Source organism: Ciconia boyciana, chromosome 2, assembly GCF_034638445.1.
Source record: "Ciconia boyciana chromosome 2, ASM3463844v1, whole genome shotgun sequence".
Classification (NCBI taxonomy): domain Eukaryota; kingdom Metazoa; phylum Chordata; class Aves; order Ciconiiformes; family Ciconiidae; genus Ciconia; species Ciconia boyciana.
The window spans coordinates 100,497,496-100,525,305 of NC_132935.1; the positions used below are offsets into that span (position 1 = coordinate 100,497,496).

The 27,810-nt window shown below is 39.7% G+C and overlaps 1 protein-coding gene across 5 annotated transcripts in view; it reads left to right on the plus strand.

Moving 5' to 3' along the window:
• Window positions 1-27,810, plus strand: part of RNF144B (ring finger protein 144B) — a 99,790-nt gene that overhangs the window by 15,750 nt on the left and 56,230 nt on the right. Inside the window, exon 1 of one of the 5 annotated variants that reach the window (XM_072853365.1) lies at window positions 9,342-9,377. The exons of the other annotated variants lie outside the window; for them this stretch is intronic. The gene's annotated coding sequence lies outside the window, so the exon portion shown is untranslated. Of the gene's footprint in view, window positions 1-9,341; window positions 9,378-27,810 lie in introns of those variants that run through there. 5 annotated transcript variants of the gene reach the window in all.

Sequence of the window (27,810 nt, forward strand, 5' to 3'; positions counted from 1 at the left end):
TTTAGCTCTGTTATGAAATGTTTCTTTTTTTTTTTATTGTCTATAAAGTCAATCTTAATCATGGGATTTTGCAGTATCCACAGAGATTTGCTGACTTCGTAGGTTTAAAACCAAATGTAAAGTAGTATCAATAATAGTTCTACATTTTATTTATTGAATAAAACATTAGATTTTGACATAGTCAAAATGGACATATTTGAATTGTGATTTCTTTTATTTTGTTATTAAAAATATGTCTCTTAAAAATTGGAACTTAGTTGTTTTGACAGTTGGATACATTTATTTTATGTCATAGATGGCTCAGATTCCCACCAGCCTGTGGAGTGTGTTAATTTGCAAAAGCTGTAAAAGGCAGGCATTAAAAAAAGTCATAGACTGTGCAGTGTGCCCTTCAGCACTGATTACATGCTCATTACCCCCTAGTCCCCTTGTTTGGTTTGTATCCTGGTTCCTTGTCCTCAGAAGACACATGCATGTGCCACTTTGTCCTGAGTTGCTGCCTAGGAATTAAGGGAGCTCTGCTGGTCCTCTTGTCTTCCATCAGCTCAGGAGATACCACTAGTATACAAGGGTGCACAGGAGTGAATTAAAGCATATGTTGCAGGGAGAAGCTGGACTGGTACAATGTATAGAGTGACTGAGAACATGCATGTGGTGATACCTGTGGGATGGCAGGAGGGAACTTATGCCCCTGAGGGCCCCCCTCATTCAGAATATTGGTGTCTGTGGATTTACTGAGCTCCTGCCTCTCTGTGTCCATCTGGGTGAGTGCCACTGAGCAGTTGCCAATCTATCATTTGCCAATTCATTATCCATTCTTTCCCCTTGGCCCTCTGACAGAAGACCTTGGGATATGAAGCTGTTAGTTCAAGCTCAACTCAGACAACCTGATAACATCAATAACTAGGGAAAGTGTTCTGAGAAAACAGTGAACTGTTTGTTCACAAATATTATTTTGGGTTTAGCACTACTATTTGAACAATATACTAGTTATTAGTATAAAAAGAGCCAATATCCTTTTATTTTCTACCACTTTCTAGTATGGTATTTCTGTAGTACTGAAGGTGAAACGAGCGCTAGTTTTTCTCAGTGTATAGTTGCTGTCAGAAGCTGAGGGGTGTCAGCCAGGGTACAGTGAAAAGGGAACTGCTGGAAGGAAAGAGAACTGCATGCCATGTTAGCCAGAGATACTGAAGTACACAGTGAAGCACTGTGGAACTGGACAACTTTCCAGAGCAGTTGCTTTTTTCCCCCTACTTTTTAATTAAACTTTGAGCAAATAATTAAATGTATATCACAAGTGCTATAAAGAACACTATTAAAAGTTCCCAAATCCTATTGCTGTCCTATTTATGTTAATTTTAAAAGAGAAAACTTGTTGGTTTTAATGTATGGAGCTTTGACTTCTAGCACATTTTTTTCTTTTTTATTATGTCAGTGTTGGTAAATGTGTGCTTTGAAGGCATGAACATACAGGCTTGAGTGTATTTTTGTAGGAAGGACAAGTATAGATACAAGACTGATTAATAACTGAATAAAACCAGGCTTAGTAATATTATTTAAAGATTAGAGATTTCTGTGCCAAATATTGCTTATCATGTAATATATTGCCATGAGGGACAATGCTCTAAATGCAAGGAATTGAAACTGCACTTGTCTGAAGTCTCTGAACAGCTGCAGGCAGCCCCTGGATGTGTGCTCAGAACAGCACTGCTGGACCAGGAGAGCAGCTGCTGCTTAGAGGTGGGCACTCCATCTGCCTCTGGAGGTCCAAGACTTTGGCTGCCAGTTTTCTGGTGGTTTACTATTATTATCTGCTTTGAAGTGCTGAATTTTAATCTCATTTACACCACTCTAATTCCGTATCATCCCGCCAGTTTCCTGTGTGAGGTCTGTGAAGGGCTAGTGGCCACTACCTTTAAAGCCTCCATAACCAGAAGTGAACATTGTGTACCAGGGCTACAAACTGTTTTTGCCAGGCGAGATGAGCGCAGTGTATACTGCCTTTGTGCAGCAACTCTCTGCTTTGGTCTGGGTTGCACAGAATTTGAAGTAGCTTCAGCTTCAACTGGGAGTTCAGTTCACACCTGCTCTTATAAAAAGACTTGACTTCACGTGAATCAGTCATAAAATTTTTAATATCTGACTTATTTTGCCTGAAATTGGTTGAAAGAATCTTGGGCAAGTATTTAAATCTCCTCCTCTTTTAGCATGTAAGGTTTAGGGACATTTGAAGAGATCAGTGTAAAATCTTATGAGATCCATAAACCTTTTTGATTGCAGAAGGAAAATATGTTGATTTCTGAAATCTCTCTTGAGAAGTGGAAAAGACCTATTTGATTAATATTAACCTATTTGATTAATAGGTTATTAATCAAAGATTGATGTATGAAATAGAAAGTATGAAGTTACATCTTGCAAATGATTTCCGTTCAATGTGCTTTTAGAAGATAAAGGCAGAAGTACTTGTAACCTTTTTAACTACAGAATTAGAGTTCTCTTTAAAGTAGAAGATGCATATTCATGTTACGGTTTTCACTTTTCAGATGAAGAAAATATGCTTGCTTACTTGAGTTGCCCTCTGCAGAGTCACCTCTCAACAGGGATCTGTAGTGCATGTATTTTTCCTTACCTTGACCTTTTTTTTTAAGGAGGGGAGGAAAGAATTGAATAAATTTGGTATATAATATTGTGTCTTTCTCAGGGGATAGACTAGTTGATAGTTTTGGGCTATGTCAGGGTGAAAATGAAACCTTGTGTTTGTGACAATTGACTTGATAGCAGCTGCCATGATTTCAAGTCATGGGAAGTATTTGAAAACGTTCCTGTCAAATAATGGCATGCTCAGTTCATTCCTGACCTTGGAAATTATTGCTTTTTTTAACAAAATATTCTTCTGGCATCTGTAGTCTCTGTGAAGAAGAGAGAGAAAGAACCATTAGGTTCTTTCTAGAAAGAACCAGTAGGGTTCTTTAAAATTAGTCTATATTACCGTTAATATAATAAAACAATCCAGTCCCTTGTGTCAGAGCATCATAATTAATTTGTTCTAGTGTCAGTCTGCTTTCTTTCATGCTGCTTTTTCATTTTCTAATAGAGGTTACAGGAAGAGGGAAATCATAACAGGACACTGAGAATGTAACTCTAATTTACATGGAAAAAATATAATAATAGTAAAGTAGCAGTGAATTTCCTTTGGGAAAACAAGGTTTTCTTCTTTGGTACTGTTGTTCTTCATAAAATTGTATGTGCTTTGACCTTGTGGTTAATGACCTCAATAGAGTAATTTCGTAGACTTAAAATCACTACAGGATTTTATGTATTTTCCTTTTGCTTATTATCCCTTGATAACTTTACTGATACTGATGGGAAACATAAATTTCATTTACATTTAGATAACAAACTTGTGCTAATGCTAGGAAGCTATAAACAGTTCTAAAGCTTTTGTGCAAATGCTCTATAACTGAGGTCAGTGAACGGACATTTTCATTCTATATTTAAAATAATTCACGCTTTTTGTCCTTACAGTAACTGCAATACAAAAATATCCTTTCAGATCCCTGAAGTAAGAATCCTGTAAATAAACATGTGGTAGTTAAGACTGTGTCACATATTCTATTCCTAATGGAAGAGTGGGCAACTAGTTACTAAATGGCTTTTCATATGTCTAACCTGCTTAATAGAGCTCAGATGAAGGCTGATGGTATGCTTCCTAATCCCATTATTTTAGCAGTGTTTCTGATTGTACATAATATATCATTAGACTACAGCAAATCTAAAGGGACTCTGGAATGACAGTCTTGCACATCTTGAGGATGAGTATCAGTTTTGTCGGAGGGAATGTCTTTGCTATCAAACTTCATTCTCAAAACTTTTGCACAGGCTTTCTAAAAATCAAGAAGTTACAGAAATCTAATATTATTTATACAAGTATTTAATATATTTGCTTTTATTTCACTGCAGGGTTACATTTCTTGTTATTTTTCAATTGCAACCATGCAGTGGATATAAAAAGCTACTATGAATTATGAAAGATGCAGGAATAAAATGTCAGAATACTTTATTTGGTATTTATTGCATTATCTACCTAAAGAAAAAGCTTTGGTGTAGATGAAGAATTGCCTCTCTTGCTGAGAACAAGTATCTTACAGGAAAAAATGGTTGAGAATCTTGGTGAAATTCGCTTTAAAGAGCTGCATCAGAGCTAATTAAACTGATGTGGAAGTACCAGTGTAATTACTCGGTCCATACAAGTTATGCTTTTGTAGCTTAAAGAACATAGAAGTTTTGTCTTTGCTGTTGCATCATCCTCTAGGCACATACATTCCACACTCCTGGCATAAGTGTTAGAGGTGCTATGCCCTGGACAATTTTGAATGCATAGTGGTATCTAGAAGAATTGTAAGAGCTGCAGTAAACTCATAATCTCCTGAGAAAGTTACGTGTCTCCAATAGTGGCAGTGTTATATCCAACCTTTGCCAAGGCCAAAGGCTCAGTCTGTGCTTCTGTAAACACAAGATAGACAGATAGATCTTCAGATAAACTATGTGTGTGTGGGGGGAGAAAGGTGGGGTGTTTTGGGTTTTTTTTTTTTTTTGTTGTGAAAGGTGCCTGAAGAGTCTGGGCATGGAATTTCACATGATACTGGTTGGACAATGTAAAGAAGAACTCTCTGGCACATGTTTCTAAGTACACAAGTAGTTTCTAAAATGCTACGTGCAGGGAATATATTTTTCTTTCAGGTCTGGATCATGACTACAGTCGACGAAATAGAGTTTCTAAGGCATAACCAACAGTAGCTTGCTGATGTCAGGATGTGAAAAGGAAGTTATTTACAATTTTGTACTAACTTCATTCTGATATTACAGCTGCTTGGAAAAGAACCGGTTTCCCCTTAAAAAAGGGTATGGTAATCATTCTGTGATATCTGGCAACCACCCTTCACTGGGAAATCCATAGCGCTTGTTACTGGTGTGGGCTGGAAGATTCAATAACAAGTACTGTACTGATAAACATTTTTAGGAACATGTACTCAAGGTGTTGGAGATTACAGAGTGGATCAAATTAGACTGCTTTACCTATGGAAAGTTATACTCACCCTGCGTTGTCTAATTCTTGGGAGCCCATTTACAGGAAGGATTGTTAATCCATGCAAAGGCAATGAAAAGGCAGTTGTCTTTCTTACATTTGCATCATGGAGACTATGTCTCTGTAGGGTTGTGGAGAGGGCTGTTTCATGTTGAGATAGGCACTGTACCTTTCTTTAGCTCAGACAAGGCCTGGATGCAGTATTCCATCGCAAGATGCAGGGCCATTCCAGAGTGGAAAGTAAGTGTAGACCTTAAGGGGTAGGACTTGTTCAGAAAGCTAAAAGCTTTAGGTCAAGATTTTCTGATAACTTAGTTTGTTCTTAGGTGTCCATTTAAATAAGGTGTTTCCCTGGCTCATCAGTTCACTCAAAAAAAATGTGAGGGTTGAACGCTTCTGAAAAACTGGTTCACCTCCTCAACTTAGTGCCCTCAGGTGAAATGCTGCTGCTTCTTCTGTGTGAATCTCACAAAAAAAGATGCAGTACAAGCCTGCCTAGTTCCTGCTGCTTGTATGGGGCACCCTGAAGGTCCATCTTCCTAAACTCTTCCACACTTAGCACCTTGGGAAGGATGTTGCATGGCTGAGGGGGAAGAGAGAGCTAAGAAGATAGGAAAGAGGTATCTGTGACTATTGGGCTTGCAAGCAGTTGGTCTGGTCCTATCCTTTCTTTACTTCCTTCATCCTCTGGCCTACCCTCCTTAAAGAGGCAATCAGGCCATGTCTAGCTCCTATCTGTGCCATCCCAGAAGGCCCCTTCCTCGCAACAGAAATGCTTGTTTTTTTCCTCATTGGTCTGAACCTTCCAAATAGTTGATAGTAGTTTGGTCCAGGAGGTCCTGGCATGGCTGAGGTGATCACTGTATGCAGTAGATGTGCGTTTTTGGAAAAAGTCCTATCCTAGAGCTCTCTTGAGCTGTTTCCAAAGCCAAAACCTCTACAGGCCCAGTCTTGAGTCAGAGTAGAAGCTTGACTATTAAAGCAAAGGAAGCAATGGAGAGGCTGTGAGACAGCTTGAAGACACTCCATTTAGGAGTTCATTGACCTGTATTCACTGCAAGTCAGCTGAATCAGATCTCAAGCTTGATTTCAAAGCTGATATGAAAGGTGAGAATGAGGCATTCCCTCTGTTGGTGGAGCTGTACAGTGTTTAAAGCTAAATGCCATTTTGTGGCTTGAAGGGTAGGTATCACTAGGATGGAGACAGAGATGGCGCTCAGAGAGCCTTTCATTTGTATTTTAAGATGTTTCTAGCTGTCCACCAAGAAATGAGGACCTGGAAGTCCCGGTTCATGAGAAACGGCAGGAGGGACTTGTGTATCACCTACGACTGGTGCAAGGCAAGAAGAGGAGCCATAATCAGATGTGAAGGCACTGGTGGTGGAGCCTGTGGGATGGTGTGCCATCAAATTAGATGATTATGCCCTTTCTCCTTACCCGTGAATTCTGGCTTCTGCTTTGTGCCAGCACCAGCCCTTGTGTGGCCATGTAATAGACAGACTGTGGGCCTGATCTGACAGGTGGTTAATTTTCAGCAAGAAAATTCCCTGATCTCATTGGCCCCATGGACAGGGTCTGTGGCAGCAGGTGAGAGCAAGAGGATCCAGACGTTCAGTAACTAAGACAGAATACCCACCAAAGGGAGACTTATCATGGGGAAAATAGCTCAGGTGGGAGGTTTGATATGTTTTAGGGTGTCTGAATGACCAATAACACCATACTTCAGGAACTGTGTCTTTGGCGTGGAGATGCAACAAGGATAGATGATGCGAATTATTATTGCCCAACTTAAGGCACTGCTCTGATGAGGTGTGTATCTGAGACTGTTTTTTCTTTGTGTCCAGAATATATGTCACTCCACAGGTACACATGGTGTGTGTCTATATGTAGACTCCCTGTGGACAAAATGTAAGAATATTTTGTGCTATTTTATGGATTGCACAAATCTGTCTGTCTTGCAGCTCTTTTCAATGGAAGAATGGGTTAAAATCTTTTCTCAGCTGGTCGATAGGGAACCCGAAGGCATAGTCTCTCTATATGCTTTTTCTGCAGCCTGTGGTAGCGCTGGGACATGTTGTGGTGTGGTTCATAGCTTATCTCCACAGGCAATTTTGTTGGCTCAGCTGAGGGAGTGGGGCATGTGAATGAGTAAGAAATCTTAAGCTGATACTCCCTTTTTTCCACAACATGGTCTGAAGGCTTTTGCAATTTGCTGCTTAAACTGGAACGGGGAGGTCCTTCAAGAATTGAACTGAACAGTTCAATATAGAAAAATACCTCTTTGGAGACATTTGCAGCATGACCCACTGACTTTCAGTAGTGGTAACTGAATGAGAGAGCTAGTTCATTTTGAAGACTGGCGGCTCTTTTTCTATATATAAATAAATATATATCAATGAATAGTATTAATGGTTGACTGAAATGTTGTTTAAGCTCATGAACCCTTTAAAATTATACAGAAAGTAAAATAGAAATATTCTCCTGATAAACACTTAATTATGGAATTTAAATTATTTTCTTCATGCAGATGTATCACCCAGTGCCTAAAATTTGCTTTCTTTCTGCTAGCTAGAGGTGTTTGATAGAGTAATAGGTAGAGATTTGCAAGGAAGTTCCTTAGTCATTTGAAATAATTTATTATCCCTGCGGTAGGTGAACACTAGAGGGCTCTTTAGACTAATGCAAAATAGTAGTGTCATGTTTATAATTGAGGACTAGTCTGAGGCATTTTGTTATCTTGAGTTAAATAATCAAAAACATTGTTTTCATTAGACTAGTGTAAGGCTTTCCTTTTCAAGAAAAAATAAATCAGTGTCTTTGAAAGAAGAGAAGTATAGCCTTTTATTATGTAGCAAGTATTTGAGTTTTTGAGAAGTGGGGCCTTTATATGTAGTCATCTAACTGGTTTAAAATTTTATACATTTTTCTGATTAGCAGTCAAGATTTTTTTCATGTTCCTGTTCCAAGTGGTTTATTTTAAGATAACTACATGGTTTATATTTCTTTCTGCTTGTCTGTCCACCTTTAAGTTTCTTTCCTTATGTGGTATTTAATTTATAGTAGCCCTTGTATTATGAAGCCCAATCTGCATTGCATTGTACTATACATGATCACTTTTCGCAGAGGTGAGTGTAAAATGTAGCTATGCTTGTTTGGAAGTGTTTTTCAATTGCTTTATACTTGCTTTTCAAAAAAAGGTTAAACATTATACATTTTGTGGATGTCAAGAATGATTCTTAGCTGGTATGAATTTCTAGTGCAGCCGGAAAGGCTTTGTTATCTTATACTGACTGAAGTTTGGACGCAGTGTGTTTATTCCAGTGTTAACTGATACCATTGGGGGGGGGAGAAGCTGAAAAAAACCTGCTCTGTGTTGATGGGAAAAACCATAAAATAGCACTAGTATAAGCTGTAGGGGGAACAGTGACCTCATTGTCTCGGTTTACACAGTCTTTGTAATCAGATATATTTTTTCATACATCCTCTTGATTTTTCCTTGTAAAGTGGTTCTTGTGCATAATTTGTTCTAGTGTTTTTCAATGACACTGTGGTGCTGTAGAAGATAATTGATATTAGAGAAAGGGAGAGACATTACAAATTGAATTAGTTATTATGGTACCCAATTTACATCACTCTAGGCAGCATAATTTTATATTGTCAGAGGGAAGCCTGAAATTATGCACCAAAATTAATACAACTGTGCTTTGAAATTTAAAGCTTTTACATACACACAAATGTACACACTCATTTTGAGAAGAGTTTGTGGAGAACAATGCGTAGGTTGCCTGTTTGGAAAAATGAAGGGCATATTTTTCCCTATAGCAAGTCAATCATTGAAGAAGCAAATGAGACTTGAAAGGTAGGTTGCGAGATAGTTGGTTCATGGGACCAACGTCCTAGAAACCAGTGGAGATTTTTCTGTGTTAAATAATATTGGCAGCAGCAGAGTAATTTTACTTGAGAAACTTCCTTTGGCTGTCAAACACTCCCCATTTTCTTGGATTTTCCTGGCCCTGCTGTGCTGTTTCCAGTCACAGGTATATGCAACTTATTTTTAGCCCTTGGTGTGGTTGTTCTGTACAAAACATTCAGCCTCCAAGTGGAATTTTTGGAAGTAAAGAAATGTAATGGTGTAGCGGGCACAAGAGTAGGAGATCTATTTGAACTGTTTCAAGATCGGAGAGAGATATTTCCATTTGGCTTTTCTTTCAGGTTCCTGGGACTTGGTGACTCAAAATATCCGTTATCCGAAAGGAGGCTATGAATTTACAAGGAATAATTAAAACAGGTCAGGGAAAATTCTGGCTAATGGTGAGTGAAGTGTTAACTGACCAGAACAGCCTGCAAAGAGAGCAGGGAAAGAACATCGTTGGTCTGTTTTATAATTCTCCAAGTGCCATCAAGCTCATATTATTGTTCTTACATGCCAGAAGCTCCTGAGGGAAGTGGGAGAGAAGGAATGTATGGAGAAAGGTATCTAAGGGTGATGGGACGGGAATTAGGGTGCTTTGCCCGCCAGGGAGAGAGGTGGGAAAAGAGGATACAGTTTTGAAAAGTAATAGGCAGAGGGCTCAGCTCTACCAAGGCCAGACTAGGAGGAGGAGGGTGGGAGGTTAGGGGGGAAGGAGGAGAAGAAAACCTGCTATGGGCCCAAATCGTGCCTAACGGCTCCTAAACCTTCTCCCCCACTCAGAACCCTGTAACTCCTTGCTGGCACCCACTCCCTAGGGATATTTGGGAATCCCTCCAGACCTCTTCCCAGGTCCTCACCCTTACTCCCCTGCAATCCAATAACTTCACCACCTACCATAACCCCCCTTCTAGCACCTCCACCCCACCTATACCCCTGTTCTGCTGCTGTTCCCAAGTTGCATATTACTGGCCCAGGGATGAGGACAAAATTACTTAATTTCTTTTCATCCTCAGGGCAGTAGCATTTAGTTTTGCCTGTCTTGCTGAGGAGCCTTGGAGTGATGCCATGGAGGATAGCATGGCTCTCTTTCCCTAAACACTGCTGATGTTATACCTGACAATTACCAGAATCAAAGTAATTTCAGTTTTCTTTGAGGATAAATGCACAGTCTGCGTTGAGTGTGTATGTGTAGTTCAGTTTGCTGCACACAAAATGAATTAGAGCTACGGACATTAGACTTCATTAAAATGTCTTCTGAACACTATATGGCCAAAGACACTATTCAGCCTAACACACGTCCAGCTGCTATATTTCTGCTTTTCATCACTGATGAAGCACGATGCATGTGGTGACTTAGATTAGAAAATGACAGGCTTGGATCTCCCTCAGCTGCTGCTTCTAGCTATCATAGGAACAAAATAGCATAGGCTGCAGCACAGTTCATAAAGCTTGCAAACCACACTTGGCTAGTGAAAATGCCAGCCAGGTATCAAATACTTTGGCAAGGAGAAGGTTCTTTTGATATAATCAGCAGTTTATCCCATGAATGCAGCCTAGGATTTAAGGAGAGCTTGTGTTGGCACTAAGCTGAACAAACTGAATGCTCAGTGGAAAGAATATATTTAAAAATTATTCCAGTCTTCTGTGTCACGGTTAGTTCTAGTTGACTAGGCTTTGTCCAAATACAAAATAGGATATAAAATATTGTGATTTTGGAATGCTTGAGCTCATTTGTGAACTCTACTCAGTTCTTGTTAGTGTGAATTAATAAATATACTTCTTACTTGAAATAGTATATTTTAATATTTTTAGCTTTTGCAATTTTAGGTCTCAGAACAAGATTCAGATAATTGCCAAGAACTGCAGCATTTCAGGAGGAAGCTAAATTGTGCCAAATAAAGTCAGGAAAGATTAATGTATTTCATGTTATTAGAAGATAAAGGCTTATGTTTAGAAGAGTGAAGTAATTCTAAAATGTTAACTTCTCTGAGGATAAATTATAAACTACTACAGTTAGTTATCATTAAGATTGATACAGGACTCTTTGAGGGAGAGTATTTTTGTTCTGCATTACATAAATTCTGAAACAAAACCTGCTTCTAGACAAGGAACATTTGACAACATTTCTGTTAAAAACATTTTGAAAAAATAATTAAATGTATCATTTTGACATTTTGTAAATAAAAAAAATTATGCCAAGCTTAATCATCAACAACAAACCAAAAATTAAAACCACATTCAGAGCTCTGTCCTTCTGATGAAAGAAATTCAAGTGGGGATCTTAATAAATGTATAGTATTATTTGCCTTAATGCCTCTTTTCATTTGGAACAAGTTCTATTAATATTGTCCTTCAAAGGCATGGCTTTTTCTAGAGGAAAAGGTAATGTGTTCCTGGATTGTAAAGAGGGGAGAAAATAAAAGGAAGGGAAGAAAGCGCTGTGCAGGCAGCATGTTCATGTTAGGCCCTGACTTCTGCCAGTAGAAACTGGTGGTAACGGTCCAAAACCAGTTCCTGTTACTTTGCTGTATACCAATATGGGTGGAAATGCTAGAGAGGACCGTGGTTCTGTAGTTTTGATTTAAGTTTATGAAATCCACAGATATCTACTAAGCCATATGACCAGCAGTAATTAGTGCTAATCCCTTTTCATAGAAATGCAGTTTATTGATAATCTAAGAAAGTGGGTGTTGGCCACTATAATCACAGCTAAATACTTTTCTATGATATATCTATATATATATATTTATGATTCTCTCTATCCATTATCTAAAGTTGATGGCTTCCAGTTTTCAGCTGAGTAGTTCAGCCGGAAGTGGGAAATTTTACATGGGTGGTGGTAAAGAATAACCTTTAGTTCAATGCGAAGCATACAGGCATGCTCTCTAAACACAGTATATCCACAATTGTGTCCCTATTTTTCCGCTCCTGCCTTTTATTTAATTTTCAAGGGACAGCCTGTCCAAAGATTCCCAAAGACAGGCTGGATCCTGTAAGCTCGCTCCCAACTCTCCATGTTGGATTTGCCCAGAGTCCATACTTTTTTGGGATGCGTGTTTCCTCCACAGAGCAAATTTTGCTTTAGGCTCCATGACATGGTTTAAAAATATAAATGCAAAACCTATTTGACTGCTATTGAGACCTCTCTCATAACACAGCAGCCAAAACCATGTTAAATCTCTCGCTGGTATCACTTTGATCTCTCACAGCTAGAGGAAACAGAAAAACTTGCCATAAGCCCATCTTTTCTTGAGGAATTGCATAGTACATCCTGTTCTATCACGCTGAGGCCTTTCTGTAGGTGGAAGATAGGGCTGAGGACCTCAGTCTGAGGCAGTAGCACTAATATTTTTAGATGGCTTCTTAAAGGCTTCAATAAAATGCATACAACTCAGCAACACACTTACTGGCTGTATTCTCTGTTTTAACTGTGTAAATTAAGCTTCCAAAAGCAGAAGTTGCGCAATGAAAAATAATTATACCAGGACATCTTTGAAAGATGAATTTTCTGATAACTCTGTCATGCTGATGTGTTTCCTGAAAAGAAATGCTAACAGCATCCCAATAGCCTTTGGAAGAGACTAGATTTTTAGCTTCCAAAGAAAACACAGCGTGTGCCACCACCCTATCTATTCCTTTGTCCGTCTATCTTCCCTGTAATGATGTTGGGTCTCACTGCCCAACTTATAGTGGTTTCTGCAAGACTGGGGGAGGCAGAGGTCATGTCTAATTAATTCTGTTCAGCTGCCGCTGGTCACCCATCAGTGCAGATGTAGCACTAGGCTGGCAGGAGCTGGGTGGAAAAGGAAGGATGAAGGTGGTGACTCTAGGAAGGAGGAAGATGTGGAGAGGAGTTGGTGGAGGAGTGCTGTGGGAGGACACTTGGAGGGAGAGAGTTCTGTGTGTGATGGAGAAGTTCAGGTATTGTGTGAGTAATGACTGCCATGAGGGAGCTTCGGGGGATACAGCAGAATAGTAGCTGTGTTGCACTGGAGGACTCATGGACTGTGTTACAGCATGGGTGCTAAATGTAGGATGTAATATCATAGGAACCGGGCTTCATTAGTCCTGCTGCTCCCAGGGTGACTTACAGAATGGTAGGCATGCTTCTATGTATGGTTGTATTTTTAAGATACTAACAAAACTTCCAGTGACTGGCTTGATGACCAAGTGCTTTGTTTTGTTCCAAAGATACGTTTTCATTTCCACAGAAAATAGAATTATTGAGGGCCTGCTGTGGATAGAAAGCCTGTAATTTATCGGGGAGCTGCACTGGTAGGCATATCTAATCTGCCTAATCCACTGGCATTAGCATTGAATAGACAAAACGTTGAAAGCATACCTATGCCCACTGGTGATATAAAAGCGCCTACAGCTAAACAAATTTTTTTGTTTCTTGAGATTTATAGCTCACATATGTTTGCTATATAACAAACTAAATTCAACTGAATAATATTACTGTAACTTAGTTAACGCTTTCTATTGACAGTATAAATCACGAGGGCAAAGCTAGATTCCCTTTTATGTGCCTCTAGAATATTGATATAAAAATATAGCTTTCTGTGTTCATATTTCTTCACAATAGTTTAAAAGAAAGCACAGGCAGTAGTTTTACTGAAAGGGAACTTTAAAATCAAGACTGGTATGTAGTTGCATCAAAAAGGAATTTCAAATTCAAGCCTGGTATGCACCTGTGAAGAGCCACAGTTTCAGAAGAAGAGAATCATCTTTGGTCCTTGTATGCAACTCCTCTGCTGGTTCCAGCCCAATTAATTCAAAAGGATACTTCTCTCTTAACATTCACAAATGTAGTTGTTTAACAACATTACTCTGCACATTGTAATACCGGGGAAGAGAGGAAGCAAAATAAAAGGAAAGGAGAAGGAGGGATGAATGAGGCTTAGTGAGCAAGCTACAATGTCTGGCAAAAAAAAAAAGGTAAACTGTAGCTTGGTGTACTGTTTGGTGCTCTGGATCTCAAAGGTGTTTATCCCACAAGTGAGCAGGTGGGAACACCAGTAACTTCCTCCTCCAGGAGCATCCATCTGATTTCAGTTAACAAAGATCCTCATGAACCTGTTTGGTGGAGTCTGAAGAGATAATGTGTTAAACCCTGTGATAGCTGGTCCTAATTGCACATCTTTTCAGACATTATACCTCTTTTACATAGCAGTGTGTTTTTCTTCAGTCTCCTGATGCCAGACACTATCCAGTTATCACAACAGCTCTTCATTTGTACTCTCTCTTTAATGTTTTCTGGCTGTTTAATATTTTCTGGTTCTTCACTGTGCTAGCTTTGACTAGGTAGTCTCCTATTTTATTCACTATTCCCCTTTTAAGTTAGGGTAAATATTAAATATGAATGGTGTTTTAAAGTATTCAATATTTATTTTGTTCTTGAAAAGCCATTGAATAACTGGTCAGAGCTGGTTTTCAGGTGACCTTAGCAAGTTCATTTAGCACTTTGCTCAGCAGCTTTTTGAAAGAGATGGGGTATAGGAGCAGTGGGCTCTTTATCACTTTTTTTTTTTCCCCTTGGAAAGCCTATTGGAAATTTCCACACAGTGCTAGCGTGCGTTAGTAATTTTGCCTTTACAGAAGTTGAAAAGCTCTTCAGCAACCATCAGATTTGGTTTGCGCATGATATTAAGACAAATAATGCAATTGTATGATCACAGTACATAGCACATGTACTTGACTAAAGGTTGTCTAACACTCCTAATGTTGATAACATGCTGTGTGAGCCTTTTGACTTTCAGGCTAGACCCTGCTGTCAGCTGTTGCTAGTTTTACTGTAGTTCTATTCGACATGAGGCAGTTTTCCTGAGAGGAAGTCTACAAATGTAGCACAGCCCAGAAAAGGCTGAAGAGCTTCAGGGAGCACAAATGGACCAAACTGGTGTTCTTGTAGTGGGTGTCAGTATGGTGGCAAGGGACTGAAAAAAAAGAAAAAAAAAAAAAGAAAATAGAGGAGAGCTTGTTCAGTTGGGGCTGGCTGGGAAAAAGATAAATTGTTCTCACTTGGAAAGAGGAGGTGGAAATGGAGGAGGAGCTCTGGAGCCTGTGACATTTCTCAGAGGTAAAAAGCTTTCCCAGCATCTAAAAACATGGCAAGGCAATGCTCTAGAGGAGATCTGAGCTTTGGGGGAGCAGAGTACCCTTCTGCACACATTAGGTTTCAGTTGCTCTGCCAGGTAGTATTGAGAATCTCCCACTTGACTGAAGGCAGGCTTGATAAGGGCAGTGTTCATGACGATTAAATGACTCAAATGGGCTTTGAAAAGGAGAAGCGTGTCTAGCCAAAGACTGGGGTAGTTGATCCCTTGGTGATTGTGTTAGCAGGGTTTGGCACTTTGTATCTGAGGAAAAGTGGAGCTTTGTGTGACTCTGCAAGGGGGCTGAGTCAGGGGATCAGTAACCTGTCCGCCTGGCTGCTGCCAACCCCAGTGGCAGACAGACAGACAGAAGCTTTCTAGAGGCTCGTCTCTGCATCCTTCTATGTCTGTGTTTCAGGAAGCTGATCCACACAGAGCTGTTCTTCCAAAATGGTCTGTGGAGCGCTGCTTGATTTCATGGCATTTAAACAGTGCTTTGTTTCTAGCTCCTAACCAAGAGCTAATCCCTCCTAGAATAGTTTCTTCATATCATTTTTCAGGACAATCAGTTGCTGAAGCTCCAATTACAAATGTTTCTCTCAGTTGTGAGTGTCAGCAAAATGGCTTCTTTTATTAAGGTGGCTCACATTGTGGAGGAAGGCTACATGGCAAAATACAGACCGCACCAGAAACACCTCTGCAGTGAGGTATTGGCAATATCTGTGTCATGGTTAAGCAATCGGAGCACCCTACTGATTACTAAAACAGGTTCTTCACAGACCTGTCTGAAACAGTGAGGATTTTTGAGGGGGAGAGGGCAAGTGGGGAAGGGGTTGGTGGCTGAACTGAGAAAAGGTGAAAAGGGGAAAAAAACCCTCCCAATAATTACATTTCAGTTAATACCATGCAGGAGCTGTCAGCTTTGTGATGAAATAAGGTGACTGAAAAATGTTTGATATCAACTGATGCTGAAGTGTTTCATGTGGCTCTCGGGTCCAGAAAAGCGTTCTGCCCACTTCATAAAATCTGCTTGAAAAAGCTTTTTTTGGTGACAAAATGAGCAATTCTGGAAACAGTGAAAGGAAATGTGTGGTTTTGGTTGTTAGTGTTTCTCAGGCATTAGGTGTTGCCATCAGCCATCCTATGGTGGTGGCTGTGGCTGTTCAGCTGTGGCTGTTCAATTCCTACGCTGGCCTGTAGCTCATGCCGAGTGTCCTCTCTCCCATAGCTCTCCATCGGGGAGGACTGCTGCTTCTCTTCTCTACTTTTCAGGTCTTCCACAACTCATTGCTGCTCCCTTGTCTTCTGCCAACGATGTCAGCCTTGCTTGTGTTGTTATGATTTTTTATGTGGCCCCTTCTGTAAAAAAAGCACCTTGCCTTATTATTCATAAGGGAAACATCTTCTCTTCCTTCAGCTTCTTCACTTCCTCTATGACTTCTACCTGTGGCTAGCCAACAGTGATGACTAGTTAATATTGGTCAAGAATTGCAGTTATTTATTTTCTTGATGAGGAGGAAAGGAGGCTGAAGAAGAAATGTCAAATGTTCTGAATCATTTAATTGTGTACAAAGGTAGCTTGTATCTTCTTCCAGTCACATTTTTCCTGCCTTACTTTTCTTCTTGTTTCACAACTCTTCCTTGTTCCCTCTGATTGCAACTCAGGCTGTGAGCTCTTTCTGACAGTGCAGCTTCCTGCGTGTTTGGGTGATGCCTTGCAGGGGAACCACAGTTTGAAGTAGGGTACAGAAAATCCATAAGGTAAAATGTAATGATACCAGGCTACTTAATTAATTTAGCTCATAGTCTCACAAAATACAGCCTCTTATCATTGCTTGCATTTTAATAGTAGAAATGTTAGCAGTTAGGAATTGTCAAATAGGTGTTACCTGAAGGAGTTACCTTCTGATAATCCTGTGCACACATTAATGACAAGCATAAAAATATTATGGTCATGCATATTACGTTTCCAGTAAAACAGGAACTCAGATGTATATACTAACAGAAAAACTGTTGGTTCAACACATTTCACAAATAAAGCCTTTAAGGCAAAAACAAGATCAAACACACTGGAGCATGTTATATATTTTTACAGATACAAAAAATCATAAACTACTACCATATTCACAGTGGGATATTTGGGATTTTTCTGAGTGAGTGAAATAAATATTCTGAAGAAAAGGTGAAAAGATTTAGACTTTTAGAGTAGATTTAGCCAGGTTTCATATACGTAGCGCAAGGATGACCAGTCAGAAGGTTTTAGGAACTGCCTGCCAAAGTCTTTGTGTAACTGAGGTAACAAGACATACATGGCATACATTGAAGAGTCAAAGGGAAGATAGTGGGAAGTTGGAAGGAAGAACTGAAGGAGAGATTCAGAAATGAGAGGTATGAGTGGCCCCTCATGATCCCATGGCTCCTCTGCAGGCATTTAGTATTAATTTTGTATTAGCATCTAGTATTCAAGCAGTTAGAATGTGTAATAAATTTATCTATTCTACCTTAGCTAAGGCAAGATTGATTGAAATACACCACATGTAGACACTTTGTATTGTTTGAATGATCATTTGCATTATCTTCCAAACAAATATAATCCAGTTGATCAGATCAGTGATGTTCACTAGAAAACTTTTTTTGTAGTGACTAACTTTTCATTCTAGTAATTCACTTCACATTTCCCTGTTGAACATTTATGTTTCTCTGCTTTGTGCTTGAATCCATCTAGCCTGGAAACGCAAGACACTTTATAGTCTGTAACAAAGTATACAAGACACTTGGGGCACAAGTAAGTAAGGTTTTTTTGTGGTGTTACAGATGATAAAATTACTGCACTTTTCCAAGGTCAGAGGATGTTCGTGGCAAAGCCTAGGAAAAAAATCAAAATCTTGTATCTGTGCTGCAGGTATTTTTTGTTAAGGAGGTGGAAAGCCTAATTGCAGAAGTCCTGAAGTTGGCTTCCCTTGGTCAAAACCAGAATGTCAAATGAAAGCTTTTCCTCTTTGCTTCTTACTGTGTATAACGAAACAGAAAGGTAGCCACAAAACATAAACGTTGTACTTAGTCACAAGTCTGAAGAGTACCTGGTAGAGTGCTCTGACTCTTGCTATGATTTTGTGAAATGATCAGTCTAATCCTTAAAGATTTAAGCTGAGTTAAGTCTTCCACTTAACTGAATTTCTTAGGGAAATAGAGCTCATGTGGATTACACTATTTGTCTGCTGGTACACTTGACAACTTTTTGAGCCATTGATGTAAAAAGGCAGGCAGCGCTCCACTGTTGTACATTTTCTGGTAGTCTCCAATCAGAAAACCAGCATTGTATGTAAGGCTTACTAACCAGCATGCATGCGGGTCAATGCAAGTCATAACTTGCGTTGCCCCTGGTCCAGGGGCACATTGTAAGCGATATCAGGGAGCTGGAGGTTATTGTTTTAGTAGTGTTAAGGCACACAGATCCTTAGAAACCAGGCTTTAGCTTTGCTGCTCACCCATTTCTTCATGTACAAGCTTGGAGCATAAAATATCTAATTAATAAATCTTCATTCCTGAGGAAGACCATCGTTTACAATACCTTCTGAATGAGGAAAGTAATTTTCTTGTTTAATTTATTTCAGCAACATGCCTGGAAACACTGGTACAACAATCAAACTCTTCATTATTTTAAATTCATCAGCATTTTGTAATCTTCCCATAGAATTTTCAATTGAAAAAATAAAATTGTTTGTCAATTGATGGTAGAGAGACAGCAGAGATCTTGGTCATCAGTTTGAGGACACTCTAACGTGAGGGAATCTTAAAGCTTGATACAATTGCCAGTAACACACTTTGGGTGGTCTGGACAGAGTGATGTATGGGCCTCTTGGTCCATAACAGTATCCAAACTAAAAACGTCGTGGTACATGGAGTGTTGCACATTCGGATTATCACTAAATGACAAAAGATTTATTGTGCACTTGTTGCCAGTTGAAGGAAGCTAAAGTAACTTCTGTGTTTCCTGGACAGACAATCAAAGAGCTAAAGCTGATTCTTGGAATTTTTCCTTCACCATCACTATTGCCATTCATGCCATACTCTGCTGTGTTTAGTGGAAATTAACTGTAGCAGAACATCCATCTAATTTCCTGTAAAACATTAATTTCATTTATTCTTCCTACATGTTTTTCAGTTCTCTCCTCTCCCTCCTAATCCCATTGACAACAGAAGAAATGACACAAAACATCAACTATTGACTTTATGTAAAACATTGCATCAAAATAGTGAGTCACTGGAAAAAGATTTCCCACAGTCAACACACACACAGATATCCACTCAGGTCACAAAACCAAGAATATTATCAATAAGGACAAAGGAAGTTGTTATTTTAGTTTTTAAATAGTCTTGATTCATACTTCCTGTCATTTTGCTTGGGAGGAGAGAAGAGACTATTCCTAAAAAAACCCCAGTTAAATAGAACTGCCAGAAAATCTTCAAATCCTTAAACCAATATGATCAGGAATAAAACCATAGTGGAAATAAGTTATCTTCTCCTGCTCTCCGAATTCTGTTTCCATGTACAAAGTTAGGGTGCTACATATCACATCATGATCTGATAATTTCTTTAACCCAAAGACAAGAAACCGTTGTTGTAAACCCTGTTCTGTGGCATATTCTGATGATCACCATATTTCAAAAGGATCTTAGGTGGAAATTCTTGGTTCTTACCAAGTTGTGCTGGATAGTTTCTCTGAGGTTTTCTCAGTAGGAAGCAGTGTATTTGTTCCAGTTTCATCAGCCCAGAGAGGTGCTTCCTGCCACTTTCACAGCTAAAGCCTGCGGCAGCTTGCTCCCTGGGACACCCAGAGACTGTCAACATGTTTGTGATCACTAACAGGGATGCTGGAGATGCTACATGTCTGGATTCTGCCACTGAGTTTTCTCTCTGCGAGGCTACTGGGAAATGCTGTTTGTCATCTTTTTGGTTATGTTGCTCAAAAAGCCATGAAGTTATACAAAGCTAAAAGGTTATTTTAAGAGCTGGTCTTAGAAAGGAATAAATCAGTTAGCAAAATTGAAATAGCTTTTCCTTTTTTTGTATGTTTTTCATGCAATGTTAGAAATATTCTGTAAGTGTGTATGATTTTTCCTCCCTTTCACTTGCTTTTATTTCAGTGTAGCAACTGTACTGTACTGCATGAACCAAAAGCAGGGAGAGGACAGGAGAGTGTTATGCTCAGTCTCTTCATGCTGTTAATTTCATATTCAAGAGAGTCAAATGGTTTCCCTGCCTTTGGCCCCTGTTCCTCCTTAAAATTAATGTTCTCTCCTACCTCCTTGGCAGACTTGAAGATCCTGGAAGTTTCTTCCCATCTGCCTCCTGCAGGTGGGAGCTAACCTAACTTTGGTCATATGGGAAGTGAGAGAGATGTCAGGACTTTTTCCATGCAAGTAGGCCAGTTGTTTCTACTCTTGTCTAAAACCTCTTTTTCTTCTTCCACAGTGGAGCATTTCCACTCCCTGTGACTTGGGAAATTGCCTTTTCCCCAGATTTGTAAATTAGAATCATGTAGACAGTTATCCATCCTAAGGATAATGTAAGGAGAAATTTAGTTACTTACTCGTAGGCAGAGTTCACTGAGCACGTTTTCTTCACCTTGAATTCATATACCCTGGTCACAGAAAGATAGAATTCATGGAATCTATACAGATTCAGAGTTCACACTTCAAAGCTTTGTTTATATCATACAATGCAAAGTGATTCTCTGTAGGAACAAATTTATTGATAAATTTTGCCCTGACTAGTTTGTTTTGTCATATCCCAGGAAATACATATGTATGTATAAAATAAAAAGTTGGAGGATATCCCTAAATCTGTTTAAATATCTTCCTGACAAGTATAGGGGAGTTAAGTGGAGCCAGTGGATTTTCACAGATGAAGTCATGCTTAACAAAAAGATGAGTTCACTTGTCATTTCTTCAATGACCGCAGATAGTAATGAAGCAGAAAACACTATTTGCTTGGGCTTTAGCAGGGTTTGGAAAAGCAAAGGTTTTGGTATGCCTCTTGCCCTTCTGTCCCTGCTCAGTCTCGTAAAACTCACATTTCTTTTCCTAGAGATTCTCTCTGCCCAAATGGGTATACCTAGTTTTATAAGAGACACTTAACAAATTACTAGGTAAAAATCACATATTTTTAATAAACTTACCTGCCACTTGAATGTAACAGACACAAAAATAAACAACATGAAATTAAAATCCCCCAAATTATTTCAGTGCAACTGGATAAATCCTTATGTCACTTGCAGCAAGGAAGCAATCTGCTTGTTTTTGAGTTCCCACTATGCTAATTTTGGGATTGTTGAACTTAACAACCACTTGCTAGGTGGTGTGTGTTAAAGATGTCCTTTCAAGGAGATTATTGTAATTGCTGTCTTCTCTGCTCTGAGTGGAGAAAAAAGTTTTATCACTATCCTAACCAGGGACCCGAATGTGGAGCAATCCTGGATTTTGTTACTACAGCTGTGATATAAGATGACTGCCAGCAGTTGCATGCGTTTTAAGATGTTGCTGCTTCTCATCTGGGAAGTGGTAGTGTGTCGTTGTTGGATGCTGCCATTGCAAAGGTGGCCAGCCTAAAACAGCAGGGAGAAGATAGGCTCGCTCAAACAGCCCTACTGTGGCACACTGAGCAGCTGAAATCCTTAAAAACTCTCTTAGTTGAGATTATCGAACCACATGATTAAATTCCATGGGGAGAAAAGTGGATCTGGACAAACCTTTTCACATCTGGTCTCACCATAAATGGGTGAGATGTAAACTAGGATAGAGAAAGGAGACTATAAAGATGAGGGGAATGGCGTGGGAAACCGTCCCTGGAAGTCAAGTAAGGAGAGGGATGCTGGGAGAGGGACAAGTTCTTGGTTTTCCTATGTGGGTGTGTTTCAGTTCCAGCATTTCCCTGCATAACCAGTCCATTGGAGTAACCCCTCTCAACTTGGAAACCATTTCTCACCCTAAATGAATCAAAGAGTAAGTCTGTCTCATCTAAATATTAAAGAAAAGGTACGAATCAAACGTATGCTTTAGCTCCACACCTTAGTCCTGCCTGTCAGGTGTCTGGAAGTCCTGTCGTTGGCTTTTATAGCCATAAAATTAGGTACCTCAGCTCTATCTCATCTCTGACCTGCCCATGCCCGACACCAGAAGGTATAGTTAAAACAACAAGGTCTGGGCTGAAATGTATTATTAAGCCCCCTCATTCTAGCTGTCTTTTAAGCCTGTACATAGAGCCTCACCAGGCTAAGGCAAAGCCATCACCTAGGAGACTGCCTTGGGTTGGAGGGAATAAAGCTGTCTCTTAATATTTCAAAAAAAGGGCAGTTACGGGCTTGAGGCAGGACAGAAGAAGCAGTAGAAATGGAGAAGTGAAAACAGCGTGCACATTTTTTTCTCATGACAAGGACAGGTTGGTGACCTCCTGTGTTACAGGGGAAGCTTCCTGTGTTGGCTCCCAGGATGGTTTTGCCCTCCCGGTTTTTAAACTGATGGTGATTCCAATGTCTGGAATCACTGCAATTCTAGGTACATTACCAAAACACTTGGTTAAAAGTCAACAGATTGTGTCACTTCAGGCACACAGTCAAAAGGAAAAAAAAAATCTGTGCATAATTGAAAGTCTGTGCCATGCTCTGAAGCTAGCTGTGAGCACAGTTAATAGAAAATAAATTCATTTAACCAAGCCTTAAGTTTTTCCCATGCAGTCTTTATATACTCTTGTTAAAAATGTCTGCTTACTTTAAGAGGGAGCAGGAGAAGAGGACAACTTTAGTGTCTCCTCTTTCATGTGTATGTAATATGGTCCCCTCAATGCTACTTTATAAATTACTCTTTTCACAGCTAGAAATTCTCACCTGTTACCTGATCCTCAGATGAACTGAGCAACTCCACATCTGTATGTGTTACATGAATGTGAGAGCAAGGAAAGCTCTTTGGTTTTATTTTACTCTTTTCCGGCAGTTCATGAGGTGGTGCTGTTTGGGGGAAGCTACGTGTGCTGTCCAGCTGGGGAACTGGACCCACTTGCACAGGGTGGCCTCTGAGCCCGAGAGGTGTCCTGCATCCTCTGCTGCCCCATGACTAAATGTAGTGCCATCATGTCACTGACATGCCAGCTCTTCTTGCCATCTGGAGGGTTTGTTTCTGCGCTCACCGTGTGTGTGGGGAGGGACGTGACTGCTTTGTGAACTGATGACTGGCACATCTCATGTCGTAGGAGAAGGTTAAGGGGAAGGGTGACAGTAACCTCTCTCTTCCCTGCATCTGAGTGCACAGAGGTGGCCGAGGATGGGCCCTAGGCTGAGGGTGTTGCGCTGGCTGCCCCTAGGCTGGGTGTTTGCTGTTCAGTGGCAATTAATCAGCATTTCATTGATGGCAGACTCATAACAACTCAGCTTGTTTTCTTTTCACAAGCTGGTTCTTCATGCACTTAGTGAACAGACAGGAGTTAGCAGAAGTTAAAAATTTATGTAGAGCTGTTGCAGAGCTGTTCAGTTGCTGATGACAAAATGCCCGCTCCTGGCGGGCATTACCAATAGAGCTCTGCCACCAGCAGGATTTCCTATGTGGGCAGATATACTTTCTCTTAGTGCCTGCAAGTCCCAAGAAGACAAATTGCACTGGAGCTCCAGTAATGTACTGTTAAAGCCATTGGCCTTGATCTTTAAGCCGAGATTTCTAAGCACCCCAAACACAGCTATCCCACTGGGGTAGCAGGCTATATTCTCACTGTTTTCTGGTGAGGCTGTACATTTTCTTTCCTCTAGCGCTGTTCTCTACCAAAAGCTAGTTTCCAGTATGTCAGGAAGTACTTCAAAGTATAAACACAGGAAAAAATATCTGTAGAGAAGAAATACAGAGTTTTATGGAAGCCATATGATTGTGTTTTGTTTGGAGATGGTCTGCTGTGCCAACAAGTTTTAATGAATATTGCATGTTGCCTTATTCATAGAGCAGGATAAGTGTAAGTTACCTACCACTTTCCCTTGTCTCTGAGAGAAATCCATGCGTTTTGAGATCATAATGATTATAAATGTTCAGTAGATGGTGTGCCATCCCACTCACTTTTTTACTGTAAAATAAAAAGCTCTTTAGATTTGTACCTACTATTCTTTCAGAATAATTTAACTTGATTTATTTCACTCCAATACAAAACACCTTGTAATAAAGTTTTAGTATGTCTTAGCTAAAGGGAATAATGAAGATTTCAAGCCTGGTTTGTCAGCGAGTGACTTGCATACCAAGTCAGAATTGTAGAACAATAGGGTTATTTAAACAGGAAAAGATGTGATCCTGATTTTCTTGTAGCTATTCTGAGTAAAGCTTGTCTGCATGCAAAATATTACATAGCTCTGTAATTCTTGCACTGACATCTGATTTCTAGCATTGTTTGCATGATTATATAAATACATATATTGAATAGAGATTCTTTTTTTAAATCATTACGTTTATGAAGGTAGCACAAATGACTTTTGATGGCGAAATCCCCCTTAAAATAGTTTCCACTGAAGAAAACTATTCTTAGCCCATGACATCAGGGGTGTCATACTTGCAACTTCAGATAATATATGTATACTCACTGTGCAAAAACCCTTCCTGTTTTGTTTTCAGCATTGATTATGTTACACATTAGTATCTATTTTTCTTGTAAAACTGTCTCTCTTGCACATACATTTTTTTTTTTCATAGGAAAATGGGTAATTTGCATGTACAGTAAGTGAGGTGGCTAAAGACATATTTTTTTTAGCTAGGCTCTGGTTTTAGAAAACTTGTTATAAAACCTGTTTTTATTTTACACCTATGTATAGCAATTATTTTTCAGGATATTTGTTTTTTATTAGTTGAAAACTGTGAATCAGGGTAGTGAACATTTCTTTTTTTTCCTCACAGGCTAATCCTAGTTCTTTATGTAGAATTACAATGAAACTGTTTGTTAGTTATACACTAACTCAGTGTTTTCACTTGCTGTTAATGGTATTCTGTTTGTGGGAAGTGAGAGATCTTTTCAGCGGTCATGCTATTACTTTTTTATCCACCTATTTCATAAATTAATTAGTAATTTTAGTTAATGCCAGAGTGGCTTAGTCATTTTATAAGTATTTTGCATAGCTGCAAGAATGACACAGCAACATTAGTAATTAACTATGCCAACCTTTATTCTTATTCTGGCTAGTAACTCAACTCAGCATTCACTGTGATGTTGCATTTTGGCATGTATCATCTCAGAGGCTCAGCCATTCCCCCAGTCCTGGAGCTATAAAAGTGTCAGTTAAGTGTCCAAAAAATTAAGTGGACCCTCTCAGTTTTGTGCTTTATATCACTGTTATTGAAGAAGGAAACAAATGGGGAGGGCTTAGCTTGTGCCTTGACTGGCATTGTGTGACATTCCGAACTTGTATTTTTTATTTTTTTGTTGACTCAAAAAGGAAATCAATCAATCTGGATCAAGAGATTCAGGGAGTTGAGCTGGGTAGCAATTTTAGCATGACTCACAACACTTCACAAAATTAGCTTGCCAAGAAGATGTGCTTCTGTAAAACTCTGAAGTACCTGGGCTCGAGATATAGCTGGAAGAGAAATCATTTTGACAGAAGAGCTCATAACAGTCTAGCTCACGCCTTTTGGTGATGGCAATGGAAAGAATCATCAGTATTGATGGCCTCAAGTCCTTATAGCCTGAGCTCTTGCACAGTGCCACGTCACCTTCAGCTCCTCTTTGCTGCGGAGATCCTGGATAAGCACAGAAATAGGGGCGAACGCAGAAGTGAAGATGGAAGCAGGGAAATAGCCAGCTGTCCACGGAGCTGTAAGTGATTGTCCTTCATGTAAATCCAGGGACCACAGTTTAGTATTTGATAATCTAGAAGTGGAGTGCTTGGAACGAGCACATCTCAGCATTTTCCAGAAAATTACGTATCTTGAGAAGCATTTATGATGTTTCTCAACAATTTTGTGATGTTTAAGGGAATTAATTTTGCTGCTAGCAGTTTTGCATGTTTGTGCAGTTACATTATAACTTTCATGCATAGAGATACATAGTAGGAAACTGGATAAAAATATCATGTGATGTTTGCAGCTGAAGTTTCCAGAATTTATCTGCATTTTAATGGACTAATCTAGTTTTCTTAATTCAAAAGAACAGCCCCCCGCCCCCCCCAGATACAAGCTGGCCTCATGATTTATCTGAAGGAAAGATGATTAGCCTTTATTTGCAGTTGTTTCTCTTGACTAGTGGAGGCTACTGAAGTGAAGCTTGTTTTTGCTTTATTGTGCCAGCAACGAGTAAGTACCAAACGAGATGCTGTTACTGCCTTTGCTACTGGCTGCTCCCCTGCTCTACTGCTGGACCTACTGCCCTGCCATTTTCCCTACACCTGCATGAGTGACTTGACTTCCTTCATCCTCCCTCTCTCACCTCTCTCCTTGAGATAATTGTCCTTTTGCTGTTCACGTGCTGTGGTGCTGAGCACAGGAGCTGACAGCAGGAAGATTTTTCTTGCTGCGTGTCATCTGTGGCCTAACAAGTACCCGTGTGATGGAGGCACAGTAGCAAAGGTAGCAGCTGCAGAAAGAAAATATAGGAGCTGGGACAGAGGGAGGGAGAAGAGAGGGGAGGTAGTGAAAAGACAGTGATAGAGACTTAAGATATTTCATACTGGAACAGAAGATAGATGAAAATCTAACCACTGAAGGAGACTCCTTTTCTAATTGTGAAGTTTGACACAGAATTCCACATTTTCACTGCTGCTCTGCAGCCTAAAAAGTAGCTCTGAGCCCCAGGTGTTTCTTGAGTACTGCCTAGGATTGGTCACTGTTGAGGATAAAAGTCTGCTACTGCTAGGAAATACTCTAGTGACAATATCTGTGACATGGCTCTAGGTTGCCTAATCCTAGTGTAATCCTATTGATGAATACTGTAGGGATCAACATGATTCCACATGTTGGAACAGCTATATTTTTTATGGTGACTATTCCCTCCCTCCCCAGATATAAAATTATAAGTAACACCCAATGTCAAATAGATTGATAAACTTTGTACTTATTCCGAGGGGAAAAGAGCATGTCATGATAATTCAAGCAAGGCTGTAATGCATAGGTGCAAGGAGGCTGAATTAAAGTTGCACAAGCTTTCTGCCTTTTCTTTAAATTAATCTGATGCAGTCTAATTGTCTGAATATAACTAAAGAGTCAGCTGTGAGTTTCTGTACACCCCAGAAGAAAGGCCTGTACATCAGTCTTCACAGCAAAGTCCTGAAGGCAAAATGCCAGCAATAGTTGCATGAAGTACAAAGTAAACTTATTTCATCATAAAAAGAAAATGATATATTAGCATCTATACTTGTTTCTCCCTCTGTTTTTCTGCACCCCCTGCACTCCGATGTATCTGTACTTCTTATCTGTGGGTGTGGTACATTTCCCACAGCAGGAAAAGTTCTTGAGGGTTTGGTGTCATGTGGCACAGTAATACTTTCTCCTCCTGCTTGGCTGGTGTGAATCACACCCATACCTTTGGAGTACAGAACTGCAGAATTATCAGTCCCTCTTGCACACAAGCCCAGCTTAAAGAATCAAAATTTATTATTGACAGAATAAGCTAAGCACAATCATCATTAAGCACTCAAATTTGAAATTATACTGATACTTCACTTGTGAGTTTAGATTTTTGCTCCCTTCCCCTTCAA